Source organism: Tursiops truncatus, chromosome X, assembly GCF_011762595.2.
Source record: "Tursiops truncatus isolate mTurTru1 chromosome X, mTurTru1.mat.Y, whole genome shotgun sequence".
Classification (NCBI taxonomy): domain Eukaryota; kingdom Metazoa; phylum Chordata; class Mammalia; order Artiodactyla; family Delphinidae; genus Tursiops; species Tursiops truncatus.
Window position 1 is genome coordinate 14,300,396 of NC_047055.1, and position 14,662 is coordinate 14,315,057.

The 14,662-nt window shown below is 37.9% G+C and overlaps 1 pseudogene; it reads right to left on the bottom strand.

Annotated features, from left to right (window-relative positions):
- Positions 1 to 14,662, bottom strand: part of LOC109547282 (transmembrane 9 superfamily member 2-like) — an 83,131-nt pseudogene that overhangs the window by 43,757 nt on the left and 24,712 nt on the right.

Sequence of the window (14,662 nt, forward strand, 5' to 3'; positions counted from 1 at the left end):
CCCACTCACCGCCAACCAGAGAAAGCCCACACGGAGCAACGAAGACCCAACACAGCCAAATAAATAAATAAAATAAAATTTAAAAATATATATGTGTTTAATAAAATTTAAAAATTAAAAGAAAAAGAATCCACCTGCCAATGCAGGGGACATGGGTTCGAGCCCTGGTCCGGGAAGATCCCACAGGCCGTGGAGAAGCTGAGCCCATGTACCGCAACTACTGAGCCCACGTGCCACAACTACTGAAGCCCACGCACCTAGAGCCCATGCTCCGCAACAAGAGAAGCCACCGCAATGAGAAGCCCGAGCACCACAATAAAGAGTAGCCCCCGCTCGCTGCAACTAGAGAAAGCCCGCACACAGCAACGAAGACCCAACGCAGCCAAAAAATAAAATAAATAAAAAGGAGTGAAATAAGTGAGGGAAATTAAGAGGCACAAACTTCCAGTTGCAAAATAAATGAATCACGAGTATGAAATGTACAGGGTGAGTAACATAGTCAATGATTATGTAATACCTTTGTATGGTGACAGATGGTAACTAGACTTATCATGGTGATCATTTTAAAATGGATAGAAATATTGGATCACTATGTTGTGTAACAGGAACTAACATAGCGTTGTAGATCAATTTTACTTCAAAAACAAACAAATAAACCCATAGAAAAAGAGATCAGATTTGTGGTTACCAGAGGCGGAGAATGGGGAGAGGGAGAATTACGTGAAGGCAGTCAAAAGGTACAAACTTGCAGTTATAAGATAAATAAGAACCAGGGATGTAATGTCCAACATGATCAATAGAATCGACACTGCTGTATGTTATGTATGAAAGCTTTTAAAGAGAGTAAATCCCAAGAGTTCTCATCACAAGGAAAAAGCATTGTTTTTTTATTTCTTTAATTTTGCGTCTATATGAGATGATGGATGTTCACTAAACTTACTGTGGTCATCATTTCATGACATAAGTCAAATCATTACGCTGTACACCTTAAACTCATACAGTGCTGTGTATCTATTATATCTCAGTAAAACTGGAAGAAAAATAAAATGTAAAAAAAAGGAGAGAAACTTTCAAATATGCACTATGAAGTTTGGCTTTTAAATACAAAGAGAGCCTAGAAAATCCGCAGTTGTTAAATCAAGTAGTTTTTGCACCAAACATTGCCACCTGCTGGAAATAACAGTCCACAACACATACTGCTCCTCCATAAGAAAATCAATCGTTTCAAAATCCTAAGGTACATTTGAGACAAATGCAAAAAGATAACTAAATGGTGGAACCCATTTTTTTAATACATTTAAAATTAATGAATTATTCTACATCCCAGAGTTTCAAAATCTTTTATAAGACATAGCAATTGTCATAAATGCATACAAGGTAAGCAGGTCTTTAATGCTATTTATAATGAAGTCACAAGAAGCAAATATAGAAATATAGACGAGAATTCTTGATTCAGGACACAGCACATGATGGGTTTCACTCGGTAAAAATACGGGCAGGGAATCAAAGAATCAAGCTGGCGGGTAACTACAGCTTCTTTTAGTCTAGCTGTTTTCAACAGGGGAAGCAGCACCCTCTAGGGGGCATAATGAAAAGGTGTGGGGATGCTACTGGTATTTAGCAGCATAGTATTGAATAGAAGGCCAGACGTCCTGCTTGGCACCAGGAGACCCACACAAAGAATTGAGAAGAACTTCTAAAAGCCCCATCCAACATTCATGTGAGTGAAAAACTGCTTATGATTATCTGCGCCTAGATTCTAACTTCATTTTACAGATAAAGTATTTTTACATAGTTTTAATATACATTGATTTTTCCCCCAGCAATGCAACTACCATGTAAATTGAGGGAAAATGGTACTATGTTTGGCTTGAAACTTCACCAAAATTGATCAACATTTGAGAAAATCATGGCATCCTTTAGAAAGATGTGATATTTGAGCCATCAATGTACAATTCTCATAGCCATATGCATTCGTAGATGTCATGTTTACAATGATTATACACATAGCTGCATGCATCTGACAATGATTGAAATATATACTGAAACATACATTATTTTATTAAAAACTAATTTATCTTTATTTCTCCTTTATATTATAGTTAGGGTGCTATATTGATGCCTATTGAAACTATGTGTAAGTCAGGTTTAATTATCTAGTATCTATTCATATAATTTTACAATAGTAAAGGGAGAATGATAAAACATTTGTTATTAAAAGAGGACATCGGTTTGATAGGGTTGAGAACTACTGATCCAGCTCCATTCCCTCACTTCACTAGGCAGAAACTGAAGTCCAGAAAGGAAAATGAACTTGCTCAAGGTCACAGTATGAGTTTGAAGCAAACCAGCACCAAAATTCTCTGATTCTCAATTCAGTTATTGGTCTATGGTGCCTGAAAATCAGGAATGCATTTTGCAAAAAAAAAAAACCACAACTATATATGTGGCTAGGGTCCCAAGCTAGTCCACAACTAAAGCTTATATAACTCACATACGTAGATACATAGCTAAAATTAATGTGATTAGAGTGAAACCAAAAAATCTTTGGTTGGTGGTATAAAAACAGTTAAGTTTCTAAAGTAAAATATGGTGAATAGAAATACTTTAGCCATTCAAAATCTGGCCCAAACCTATCTTTCTAACCTTTCTACCAATACTATATAAACAATTAAAGTCTGGGGTACTAGACTGAATCTTTTTGGCCTTTATATACCCCAGGGCTTAACACCTGGCACGTGGAGTGCATTTACTGCCTGTTGCTGAATGAACAAACAAATGAAAAAAGTTTTGTTTCAATCAGACAGGTCTATTCACTGTTCCCCACATACAGCATGTACATTCTTACCTGAAAAGCCCTTCCTCAGGCTCCTCTCCAGATTCCTAAATGCCAGGTCTTTTAACTCAGTTTATAGGCCTTCCCAGAATGCCTTGCACACTTCTACCCCTTCTATCCAAATTATCCTCAGCATCCTTCAAGGACTAGCTAAAGGCCTCTCTCTTATAAAGTCTTCTTGGTCCATTCACCCACCATAACTCCTTCCCATTCTAAACTCACACGATGTATTAAAGAGACTGTGTTAGAAGCCTGGATTCTGTAGTCAAGCTAATCTAGACTTATAATCCTTTACATTTGTGACCTTGGGCAAGTAACTTTATCTCTATGAGTCTCAGTTCTATAGTCTATAAAATGGAGATTTAAAATAGTACCTGCCTTCAGAGGACTATTGTGAATAATAGTTAAACTAGGTACTTTATAAAAATTCCCATGCTAGGCACATAATAGGCCCTCAATAAATATTTGTTATATAAATGGATGAATAAAAGGTCTTCACTCAAATGTTAATCTTTATGGTCCCATCCTTCAATAACTTCTGAACAAAATTGTTATATAAACACCAAACTTTGTACCCACTTGGGAACATGTATTATTTTCTGAAAACATAAAGTACATAAGATGTTCAATTAAAAAGCAAAAAGACAAAACTTTTATAACTAAAAATTGCTATATTTGCCTCTGAACCTTTCTGTGGCCAGTAGCTGCCTGACCAGGGGCTCAGGCCAACAACTCGGCCGATGACCACAAGCTCTGCATCCTAACAGCAGTTTGCAGGTGGCTGCACTAAGGTGGGAGAGGCGGCGCAGGAGGATGGAGATCGCAACCCAGGTGGCTCAGGCGCCATTGCTGCTGTATGGCACTGACATCTGTAAGTCGTTTGACGTGTTCAGCTTCTCCAGCCAGGCCCCCCAGCCCCGCCCCATTCCTGTGTCAGGATCACACCTACCCCTCCCCTAGCCCGAGACTGTCTTTGTGGAAGGCTTCTGCAGTCTGCAGGAGGGTGAGAGACTGTAGTTCACCCAGCCAGGCGCCTGGGATCAATCCATGTCACAGGACCTGGTGGGATTTTCTGTATTGAGAGTGAGAAGCAACAGAAGGTGAAAAACAAGTAGAAGCACAGACCAAAGGGGACAGTCCCTGAAAATGTGGAGGTCTAGATCTTTGCCAAGATGGCAGCAGCTAGTCACACATGGCTATTCAGCACTTGAAACGTGGTCGGTCCTAAGTGAGATCAGCTCTAAGTGTAAAACACACACCAGATTTCAAAGACTTAGTTCAAGAAAGAAGAATGTAAGATATTTCTTTATCAAAAAAGTGCTATACAGACACTATATATGGGCTTCCCTGGTGGCACAGTGGTTAAGAATCCGCTTGCCAGTGCAGGGGATATGGGTTCAAACTCTGCTCGGGGAAGATCCCACATGCAGTGGAGCAACTAAGCCCGTGTGCCACAACTACTGAGCCTGCGCTCTAGAGCCCGTGAGCCACAACGACTGAGCCCACGTGCCACAACTACTGAAGCCCGTGCACCTAGAGCCTGTGCTCCGCAACAAGAGAAGCCACCGCAGTGAGAAGCCCGCACACTGCAAAGAAGAGTAGCCCCCGCTTGCCGCCAACTAGAGGAAAAAAACCTGCACCCAGCTGTCTGATTTCGAATTATCACTCTTAATTACATACACAAAAATTTTCATGGTAGTTCTCAGCACGTGGTAGTAGTCTAAATGACTTTTATTCACATTTTGTGATTTTTCTATATTTTCTACAATGAACATGAATAACTACTATAATTTTTTTTTTTTACTTAAAACAACAGAAGTTTATTCTCTCACAGTTCTAGAAGCTAGAAGTCCAAAATCCAGGAGTTGGCAAGGGATGGTTCCTTCTGAAGGTTCTTTTTTTTTTTTTCTTTTTAATAGATAACTGACAAGGACCTACTGTATAGCACAGGGAACTATACTCACCATCATGCAGTAAGGGAAAAGAATCTATAAGGGAAAAGAATCTAAAAAAGAATATATATATATATATATATATATATATATATGTATAACTGAATCACTGTGCTGTACACCTGAAACTTACACGATATTGTAAATCAACTATACTTCAATAAAAATTTTTCTAATTTAAAAAAATTAAAAATAAAAATTTCTAGTTCAATAGGATTTTGTAAGCTACTATAAGACACAACAACCATGTACACCTAGGGTACACAATGTGGAATCTGCAGCGGGATATAAATGTTACTTCAGAATGGTACTCCATAGTCAAAGACGATTATAAAATGCTGAGTTAGACTCAGTCAAAGGTTTCTTTATTAGGAGACTTTTAAACATTAATGTGCTTTGTGAAGCTAAGAAAGGAGACAGTAGAAAGTAGCATTTTCCAAACTTATTTGACTAGTATTCTTGGGAATGCACTTTGAGAAATGTTGACGTGTACGATTATCACTGGGTAAAAAAAAAAAAAAAAAAATTCAACCTAAACTCAAGACAGAAAATAAAGAAACAGCACCATCAGAGATATCCATCACCACTCTTCCTGGAGCCCTCCCCACAACTATAACAGCAACTTTCTGGTGTTCAGGTAAAGAATATTGTGGTTAAAAGAAATTAAAGAGAAAAAAAAAAGAATATTGTGGCTTGGTGCGTTCTCACTGTGTAAGTGCACTCTGCATACATGAGCTACTCTCGTATAAAACATTAGTAAATCAGGTGCTCCTGTATCTGAGAGAAGGGATAGGAAACATTGTGTGTCTACTACAGGCTAGCTAAATATTTTATATGTTAGCTCACTTATCTCTGACAGCAGTCACGTGAGGTAACTATTTTAGCCCCATTTTACAGATCAGGAAATATAGGCTCAGTGTAACCTACCGAAGTTCACACAGCTAGGAAATGTCAAAACCAGGATTCAAACCTTGGGTGTGTCTGGTTCTTTCCACTGTACCACGTCTGGAAGCCAAGAGCCTTCTAAGCACCCTAAATGAGTTTCAATGGGAAAGGAAAAGCTCCTCTTCTGGAATACCTCCCAGGATTAAGGAAACTTAAAGAACAAGGAGTTGAGACCTAACCTCAAATAAGGCAATTCCCCAAAACCCCCATTTGGTATAGCTGCATCTGAACTTGTACTTCAGCTCTTCTGACTGCCACAGTTACTTCCTGACAGGCAGGTAGACCACTAACACCATACCATGCAGGCTCCTGGCATGAATCTAAACTTCAATTTAGATGTGCCTTCCCTTGGCTTTTACTGTAAACATAAGCGTTCCTACACTTAAATTTTGCTATTTTTTTCTTCCAGTTTTATTGAGATATAACTGACATACAGCACTGTATAAGTTTAAGGTGTCCAGCGTAATGATTTGACTCACATACATCATGAAATGACGACCACAATAGGTTTAGTGAACATCCATCATCTCGTATACTATAGATACAAAATTAAAGAAAAAAAAATATATATGTTTTCCTTGTGATCAGAACTCTTAGGATCTACTCCCAACAACTTTCATATATAACGTACAGTGTTAATTATATTTATCATGGTGTACATTACATCCCTAGTACCTTTTGACCATCGTCATGTGATTCCCCCCCTCCCCCCATCCCCTGCCTCTGGTCACCACAAATCTGATCTCTTTTTCTATGAGTTTGTTTGTTTGTTTGTTTTTGAAGTATAATTGACCTACAACTCTATGTTAGTTCTTGTTACACAACATAGTGATTCAATATTTCTATACATTTCAAAATGATCACCACCATAAGTCTAGTTACCATCCTATACTTAAAATTTTAATAGCCAACTGATAAGTGATAAAAATGTATAAGGGTTTCAGCTCTTCAATCAACTTCTGATAACAGGTTAGACTTAGAATACTATTCTCAATCACTGGGGAAAGGTTATTTTAATTTCTTCAGGGTGTATTTCATTCCTTTCCCCAGATTACACTTCTGTGTTTCATCCAGAGATTAGAAGGCTGGACTATACTTATTGGACTAGTAAATTGCCTGTTTTCACCAATTGTACTTTGGGTAAACTGCAGGATATAGGATCAAGTAAGCCTGACCTCTAGCTGGATGATTCAAAGTACGCACACACACATTTCTAACATAAACGTTTCTCATTTTCTTTACAGTAACTCTGTAGGCAGAAAATATAATAGACCTTTAATATAGAAAGCCAGAATGGAATAGTGGAAAAACTATGAGTTTGGGGCCAAACAGACCTGAGTTTGAATATCACTTCCACCTCCTGCTAGCTACGATCCAGAGAAAATTACTTCAGCTCACTGGGCTTCAGGATCCTCATTTATAAAATGGAGATAACATTTTATAGGTGATACATAGGGACAAAAGCAAGGCATCCCCAAACTGGAATTGCTTTCAGAATGAGATTAGGAAGAATCGTGTTATAATGGCTGTCAGGCCATCTATAGAAATGACACAAACCAAGCACAATTTGTAAGTGTTCAAAGAGATTTGAGACCTAATCCCAAATAAGGTGATTAGGGTTTTGTCTCAGGAAATCAAATCTAAAGCCATAAGAAATAAGCCTTATATAAAATCAAGTATAATGAAAGCTGAATCAAAAATATGATGCATAACCTTTAAAAACTATAAAGAGAAATACATATATCTACATAGTCATAAAAAGGTTTCCCTATGAAAGGAAAGCTCCAAAGTTCATCTTCTGGAGAAGCACCTCTAATACTGTCCAAGGCTAAGAGTACCTGACCCATGAATATGAACCAGGTACCTGGTCCATGGGCAAGCATAGCACTAGTACACCTGAATATCATCTTCTAATACTCTCTTACTTTTGCTCTGGGGTCCTATACTCACCAAGAAACTTTCTATTTATTCTATTCTATTTATATTTGCTTTCTCATATATCTTTATTATAAGCAGATGGGCTAACCAGCTGACATGAATGGTGTGGTCCACTAGACATTTATATTCTTTCGCATAAATTACAAAATTGGTGTTCTGGTTTATATATTGGATGCTTAGGAGTGTGCCTAGTATGAATCTACCTCCCTTTGTTATACTCACAGAATTAAAATTCTGAAGCACGATTTTTAAAACTGACAAAAACCTAGTATTGCTGAGTGTGTGAGGAAACAGCAGATCTTCAGGCCTAGCAACTTTTCTGCAAAAGAATTTGGTAAGGTATTATCAAAATGTGCACACCCTGTTACCTAAATAATCCTACTTCTAGGAATTTTAGTCTAGGAGATAGTCAGACAAATAAAAAAGTAAGGATGGGCTTCCCTGGTGGCGCAGTGGTTGCGAGTCCGCCTGCCGATGCAGGCGACACGGGTTCGTGCCCCGGTCCGGGAGGATCCCATGTGCCGCGGAGTGGCTGGGCCCGTGAGCCATGGCCGCTGGGCCTGCGCGTCCGGAGCCTGTGCTCCACAGCGGGAGAGGCCGCAGCGGTGAGAGGCCCGCGTACCGCAAAACAAAAACAAAAACAAAACAAAACAAAAAAAAGTAAGGATGCTCATTAAAGCATTGTTTATAATAATTAAAAATTAGACATTTGGGTTGTTTTTATCAATATGGCACTAAATAAGTCAATTACAGCCTGTATGTTAAATATACTATGTAGTCAATAAAAAGAAGGCTGTGACTCTGCATTTATTGACCTGGAAAGATGTCCATGACATACACATTAAGTGGAAATAGCACATGTAATATCCCATTTGTACAAAGATGTACACATTTTAGCACCACATGCAGTGTTTTCCTTATATATTCTACAGAAAATTATATCCCCATGAGTTCTTGCCATGGTCTATGAAATGCTGCATATTACAATCATCTTTTGAAACTTCACAATGCTTTTTAACATACTGGATACTCATAAAGCCATTGTTTTAACATTGTTTAACCTAGCATTATCCAAAGTAACCTCATCATAGATCCCTTTTGCACATAACACCTTTTAAAATACCAAGCTAAAATAAATAAAATATGAAAGAACTAGTTTACGGAAAACTCTTTGGAAAACGCTTCGAAGAGCTGATACATTGTTCACCAGAATGTTAACAGTCAATCTGTCTATCTACCTATCTATCTATTTACCAAAAATACATACCATCTTTATAAAAATAGCTATTTAAAAAAGGAAAAATTCCAGATGTACAAATAATAATGAATGTTATATGTTGAGGACCTACTCTGTGTCATGCTAAGGGCTTTATATATTCTGAAAATGAGGATGAAATGACATGAGAAGAACTCAAGCCTCAGAGATCACATGACTTGCCTATGCTCATGCAGCTTAGTAAGTGGCCAAGCCCCAATTTGAACTGTAGGTCAGTCCAAATGTCCAATATGTCATCCCTTTTCACTACAATAGGTTGTGTCTCTTCCACAAGATATTCTTCCTTGAAGGTCTCACTGCACCCCTCTGGTTACCCATGTACCTCATTCAAACCTCAGTATGAAGTATGAGAAAGTAAAGTACTGGGCAAGGTACCTGAAATGTAGTAGATTGAATACAGCAATTCCTGTAATTATTGTCTTTTGAATAGTTTTAACATAAAGAACTTACCTACTTTCTTGGGCTCCTAAGCTGTGTTACACAACTTTAAATTGACGCAAATTAAGGTTTTAATACTAATGAAATATATGATATTTATATACTTGATTTGGGAAAAAAATAAGATGATGGCATGGAATACTTACTTCAAATTTCACAGAGTAAGTGTAGGTTACATTCAACTTATCTGTATATTCTCCAGGAATTTCCATAGGGGGGTCCATCACAAGTTAGGTGGTTTTCATCTGAATGTTTATAGCTAATAAAAGAGAGGGGGAAAAGGAAGGGAAAGGAATTTTTATACCAAACTGACATCGTAAATTTCTGATTCATGGCTCTTCAGGCACGTTAACAATAGAAGGCTGAAAAAAGAATAGGCCTTTCATTATATTCTGCATTTAAAACTCTTTACGATTTAAAATATTTTTGTTTCTAAATGTCCCTAACACACAAATAAGACTCAGTATACTGCCCAAAACACAATACTTAAGAACCTTCTCTTTGCCTGTGGATAGATTTTTTTTAAATCCTTCTATTAGCAAATGGCTTTATTTTTCATCTTTTATTGCATCCCCCTTTCTATATACTAAAACAGAAAACTATCTTGTAACCTTAGCTATAGTTAGAAAATCAAATAGATGATGCAGAAATCATGTTTATAAGCACCCAGAGATTTGAGGGCCTACTGTGTGTAAAATGCCATGCTTAATGATGAAAGGTACTGAGTATATAATCTGTGTGAAGCTTTTGTGTTTGAAAAAGAGAATGATTACTAAAACCAGAAGATGGAAAACAAAAACTAGAGAAGTTTGAAACTAGACAGGACTGGCAAATGCCTGGTCAGAAATAGAGACTCTTCTGTCACTTGAAAAGTAAAAGAGGAATAAAGGGTGATAGAAAATCACAAGGAGAAACCATGATGCTTCCATTTTGAATTATTTACTCAACATACAGTTTACCCCTTGGCTTCTGTCTAAAGAATAATATGTAACCCTTATGGGATTGTTATCTGTACGTGTATATGCACAATAAAACCACTCGCTCACGATTGCAAAGCTTATTGGTGTGTGCCTCTTTATTCATTCCTGTAACCCTACTGTCTGGTACATAATGTGCCCTTATATTATATGTGTTTGTAGGATGAATGCATTCTACTTAAAGCAAAAATACAATTTAAAACAGCTATGAATTAGAGAAATAATCATTGTTAATGCTACAGATCAAAACTTAACATTAAAGAGAAAAATTAAATTACTGCATGATAATGCGTATCCAGGTTCACTGTTTAAGTATGGGTCCTGAACCCAGTACAGGAAAGCTCTGCATTTCATATGAGAGATTATGCAGCAAAAATTGTGCTAAGATCTCTAATCAAGGTAGAAGCCCTATTTTTAACCACTGGCCTTATATATCGGTTGTATAAGGCCTTACAAGCCATTTTCAGAACTTTGACTTTTACTCTAAGACGGGAAGTCACTGGAAGGCTCTGAGCAGAGGATTCACACGAGTTGAAATTTAAAAAGGAATGCTCTGAATGCTGTACTGGGAACAGACTGTGAGAAGACAAGTCTGGCAGCAAGGAGACCAACTAGGTTTTTGCAACAATCCATGTGAGATATAACCATGTCTTGGACCAGCTGATAGTGGTGAAGGTGATGAGAAGTGGTGGATTCTGAAAATATTTTAAAAATAGAGCCACATGGGGAATTCACTGGCTGTCCAGTGGTTAAGACACAGGGCTTTCACTGCTGTGGACTTGGGTTCGATCCCTGGTCAGGGAACTAGGATCCTGCAAGCCGCGTGATGCAGCCAAAAAAAAAATTCAAGCCCATGATCTGCCAAAGGGTTGGACTAGACATAGGGTATAAGTGAAGAATGATAAAGAGGAATCAAGGGCGATGCCTGAGCAACTAGAAGGATGTAGTTGCCATTTACTAAGATGCAGAAGACAACAGGAGAAGCAGATTTGAAGGGAAGATTAGAAGTTCTTTTGGAAACATGTTAAGTTGGAAATGCCTACTAGACATCCAAGTGGACGGGTCAAGTAAACAGCCAGATATACAAGTCTAGAGACCTAAGCGTCATTGAGGTATCTGATGTGATGAGACAGGGTAAGATCGCCAAGGTGTGAGTATAAATAAAGAAGAGGCAAAAAAAAAAAAAAAAAAAAAAAAAAAAGAAGAGGCAAAGCTCAAAGACTGAGTCCTGGGGCCCTCCGACATTAAGAGGTTGGAGAAATGAGGGAATTCCCTGGCTGTCCAGCGGTTAGGACTCCATGCCCTCACTGCCAAGGGCCCAGGTTCAGTCGGGGAACTAAAATCCCAAAAGCTGTGTGGTGAGGCCAAAAATGAAAAAAAAATAGGTTGGAGAAATGAAAAGACTGATGAGCAACCAGCAAAACAGGAGAAAACCATGAAAGTGGTTACCCAAGAGCCAAATGCGGCGGGTGTTTTAAGGAAAAAGAGATGATCAGTTATAGCAACCATCAGGGAAATTAACAAAGTACAGAACCTGAAAGAAAACACAAGACTCTAGACCCAGAAAACCATTAGGCCTAACTCACGTCTATGACCACGTCTATTGCCTAATTCTGAAAAAGATGAATTTTAACACAGTCATTCTCAGGGGGCTCAAATAAATGAGCTTTACTGTGATTAAACTTTTATTGCATGCATACATAAGCTATTACTATGGGCAGTATAGAATAAATGCAGCTCTGGAAAGTGATTTTCTTGGCTTTTTTACTCTATCCGAGCCTGAGAATATGAGATGTGATTATAAGCATTAAATGTGATTTTCATATAGCTGATGAGATTAGCTTCCTGTATCATACTTTGTATGTTTACTACCTTTCTACCCAAATGACTTTCAACATGAGTAGCCATCCTGAGTCAGACCTCACAGCCCATCAACCTAAAATTCTGTTTCCAGATATCAGAAGTGACAGACACAAAGAAACATGGGCGGTTGCTCTTGGTTAGTATTCCCTGGCCTCTCTTAGTAGCTCTATTTACCCCGTTATTCATAAATATGTCCTGATCCTTTTAATCCTTCTTTTATTTCCTGTCTGCAACACCTTATGAAATAAATCTTCAAAAATTTTTAACGTAGCCACTAATTTAAAAAGAATATCTTTTTACTAAGATAAATCAGAGTTGGAAAGTACCAGTGTTCTTCATCTTTTGGGGTCTGTTTATCTAATGAAATGTACGGACGCCTCTGCCCAAAAACATACACATCAATAAAAACTGGGAACAGATACAGATAGTTTATAAACATGTAAAACAATGCTAAATATCACTCATAATAAACAAATAAAAATTAAAAATATTAAAAAAATAAAATAAAATAAAAATTGGGTTTGATGCATCCGTATCTATATTAAAAACTCCTAATTCAGCCTCTCCTATTGCAGATGAGGAAATTTAAACCTATGAGAGATCAAGTTAACCTACCCATGGTCAAAAGCTTGGCACAGTACATTCTCTAACTATTCTTTCCCTTTGGCCATCAGCTGTGACAGATGGAACAACCTTGGCTAAAGTAAAATAGGCCAGTAGGCTTAAAAACAATGAAGTCTGATTCATCTCGATGAACTTAGGGTTGACTTCCAAAATGGAACCAGCAGAGATGAGACAAAAAACCAAATTTCCAAATTCCTTGCTCTGTGTTCAGAAAACCATACCACACTTACCTCCTTTAATATACTTCACATAAGTTTCAAAGGATCACTTTTCCCATCCTAATATTTCAGGTTTTATAATATTTTGCCCATATGGATCATGATTTGATACACTGTATGATATATTCCCCCTCTATCTCTTTTAATTGAAGAGTACTACTCTTATCCTACAGTTTCAAAGAATCTTAAAGTTGGAACATTAAAGGTCACCTGTCCAGTCTCTTACCCAATACAGAATTGCCCTTTACAATTCATTAAGCACTCACTTACTAGGGACCAGACACTCACTTACTAGGGACCAGACACTATGCTGGGTGCCTAATTATGAAATCTCAAAGAGCTGGGTCATCTAGGCGCTTCCTACAAACGTGTAGGGATTAACTACTCACTAATTCTTGAGGTTGCTTATTCAAATGTTAGAGAGCTCTAATTGCTAGCAGATTCTTCCTTATACCCAGCTGATACCTGCCTAATAGACTACACTGGTACTAGAATTGTCCTCTGAAGAAACACAAATCTTAATCTAATCTCTTTGTCATATGGCAGCAACTAAAGAAGAGAGTTAAGATACCCTCAATAAGTCAATTCTCTTCCAGATCTGTCAGTTCTTCTTCACATTACATGTTATTCAGATGCTTACTATAGGTTAAATGGAATAAAATTGCCTATTTGATTTTTCTTTTTTTAATTTTTGGCTGCGTTGGGTCTCCATTGCTGCGTGCAGGCTTTCTTTAGTTGTGGCGAGCGGGGGCTACTCTTGTTGCAGAGCATGGGCTTCTCACTGCAGTGGTTTCTCTCGTTGTGGAGCACAGGCTCTAGGTGCACGGGCTTCAGTAGTTGCAGCATACGGGCTCAGTAGTTGTGGCACGCGGGCCCTAGAGCGCACAGGCTTCAGTAGTTGTGGCACATGGGCTCAGTAGTTGTGGCTCGTGGGCTCTAGAGCACAGGCTCAGTAGTTGTGGTGCACGGGCTTAATTGCTCCGCAGCATGTGGGATCTTCCCGGAGCAGGGATGGAACCTGTGTCCCCTGCATTGGTAGGTGGATTCTTAACCACTGCACCACTAGGGAAGTCCCTGCCTATTTGATTTTTCAAACTTTATGTCTAAGGTTATATCACACATGTATCCTAAAAATAAAAATTCTGGTGAGATCTTCTACATTTTGAATTAATTTTTAAATTAATGGAACTAATTAGAAAGAGATTCTATAATTACCTTTTGGGATCAAGTCTAGCAATAACCAATCTTACAATACCCCAATTTGTTTCACTTTCCCCGTGATATGTAATGGTAATATCGACATGGCTGAAGAGGTAGAAAGTATTACTTTTGTTGAATTCAGACTGCAGAAAGATAAAGAAATTTGAAAGAAGTTTGAACTTTTCCTACAAACTAAAAAATATAAAATCTAATCACGGAATGAAAATGGGATATGTTACTTCTTAAAAATCAAGCTATAAATTAAGCATACTGAAGTGTAAATGTGTTTTTATAAGATAAAAACTGCAGCCCTGAGCATGTGGCCTAAAATTAAGATGTTAGTTAATTCTACAGTTTTAAATAGTTGTTACAAAGGAATAATAGTGCAAATGTAA